The sequence below is a fragment of the Amphiura filiformis genome, chromosome 20, assembly GCF_039555335.1.
Source record: "Amphiura filiformis chromosome 20, Afil_fr2py, whole genome shotgun sequence".
In the NCBI taxonomy this organism is placed as follows: Eukaryota; Metazoa; Echinodermata; class Ophiuroidea; order Amphilepidida; family Amphiuridae; genus Amphiura; species Amphiura filiformis.
The window spans coordinates 23,727,993-23,730,578 of record NC_092647.1 but is presented as its reverse complement, the minus strand read 5'-3'; positions in this window follow the sequence as shown (position 1 = coordinate 23,730,578).

Below are 2,586 nucleotides of genomic sequence, written 5' to 3'. Positions count from 1 at the left end.
CAGGCGAGACTCGTGGTTCGAGAACCGCCTTGTATTTTGTAGCCGATCTGAACATTTTACTTTGTATAATTCTTGCATATATAAATAGAAAATAAGGCCTACCTGACAACATTGCATAACAAAAATAAAAGAAAGTTGTTGCCAACTTCTTGGTTACGTGCCATTTTGACAGGCCATATTTTGGTAACCGAATATCCGATTAAAATAAAAAAATTTTGTAAGTTTTGTAATCAGGAGAGAATGGGCTCACATATTTCAATCAGACAAAAATCTATATCCAATATCCAGTGTCTCTATAACAAAAGCTGCCCACTGGTATCTTGGAGGCATTGTCTTTTTTAAAGACATTTCTTGTTTCAAGCCTTTTCACTCAAGATGGTGGATCTTATTTGAATTTTGACCTTTGAGGCCCAGTAGGCTAAAAAATAGTACAAGACCTTTGGTGGATTTAGGTGGATGTGTTGCCCCGGTGACCGCTCATCTTTCAGAGATTTGCAAGTTGTATAGTATAAAAGACTAGCGTTGATGAATGTATTGACTGCATTAATTGAAGCTCTCAAGTCCTGGTAGATCTTGCTGATAGACTATACATCTGTATGCTAGCTTTAGCTGGGCAGATGTGCTTGTCCACATAACCAAGTTGCCACTTTTTTAAACAGAAGAGATGGCTATTAATCCTGGCCAATGAGGAGCAAACGCACTAGTGGTGAATTACATCGGCAAACACAATACCTTTTACGGAAAATGTTGGGTAATATAAAGAGTTTACAACTTTTTAACCCTAACTCTATAAAATCTGACAAAAGTGGGAGGTAAGGGCATTTTCCACCCATGCCCCCCCCATGCCTCAGTAGTCTGCACGGGGGAGGGGGGTACTCAAGTTTTTACAAATTTTCCCAATTTTTTTGAAAAATTTCGAAATTAGGGCTAGATTGAGGCAAAATTGGGATATTTTTCGAAAAATATTTAAAAAATTTTGAAAAAAGGACCCATTCATATACCCGAAATTGGCTTCGAAAAAGAGGTCATTGATATACCAAAAGGCCGAAAATGCTACCCATATTAGCGGCATGTCCCCGTATGGCCATTTGTACTAAGTACCCCCCTGGGGTCTGCACTCTGCACCCAGTAAGGATAATTCTCTCTGAGCCCAAATGTGTGTTAAAAGCACCGTCATGGCAACTCTCATTAAATAATTTGAAACTAATCAAATAAGATAGCCAGACATACATGTAGGCTCTGCTATGAAGATGAGCACAGATCACTAATTGATAGCGGGATACTATAGTGGCTAAATTACTCTAATCAATAGCGTTATTAGTGGACGACCGACCCTCGCTATTATGTGATTTCTGATATTTTTCATTATCATCCATGTTTTAAGGCTGCCATAATACTCAGTGTATAATTATTATAAAAGAAAATGTACCAATCATAGTTTGCGAGGAAACTCTGAGTGACATTTTAATGTTTTTCAGAGAAATCAAAATTACCATAAGGCCAGTATAAAATTAATGTTTTGGTTCTCGTCAGAGGATTTTCATGAATTGATGAGGGAGGAGGTGTTTTTTTTTTTTTTTTTTTTTTCAATGTAAAATTAGCATTGTCAGTAGTTTTCGGTCTTCTCCAACAGTGCTCGAGGAAACGATGAGGCCCTTTTTTTTTTTTTTCAAATGTGAGATTCTGAGGATAAACCCACTAGAGTACCACAAAAGACTTGGAAGTGATGCTTGTTCTCTAATAAACTTATTTATATGTATGAAGATTTCATAAATCATTCCAAAGTCTAAAAAATTGAAAAATCTAAAAAAAAAAAAAAAAATCTGACAAATCCCAGAAATTGAGGAGGGAGGGACGAGAACCAAAATATTAATTTTACACGGCCTAATGATAATGTTTAAATTGATTGACAAATATCAAAGGTCAATTTGTTCTCATAGGTTGAGAACAGTAAATTGGAGAGTTCAAATGCTAAATGCTGTATGTACGCTATAAAATGTACCAAGTGGCCATGCCTTGCATATTTTTTGTATTATTAATATATTTATTTAAAGGAGTATTTTGTGATCCTAGTAGCCTCTTCTTATAACATTTTTCAGTAGATATCAATGAAAAAACCTTATTCCCAAAATTTCAGTTGATTCCGCTTTTGCGTTTGCGAGTTATGCAAATTTCATGATATTTTTGCGAAACGAATTAATTTGCAAGAAATATATGGTACATAAACATTATGTAGCCAGAGGTTTCCAGTGGTATAAAAATCTCAACTTTTTTTTGAGAAAAGGCTCTTACCTATAGCGGGTAATTATGTACTCGGGTACCCAAAAAATTTGATGGTATATATCATTTGCAGCTCTCTTATGATATGTTTGAAAATAGGCTGAATCAATTTTAATTCAAATAATTTCTGATTTATTTATTTATTTTGGAATACTCTCAGCACAAACTGTAGTGTTATACATTTATTATGCATGAAAGGTACTTGAATTTCATAGGGAAAATTGCACAACTTGTGGCAGATAAGAGTTTACCAGATATGAGTGCTCTTCAGTTGTTAGTTGTCACTCCCTGAGGACCATCAGCACT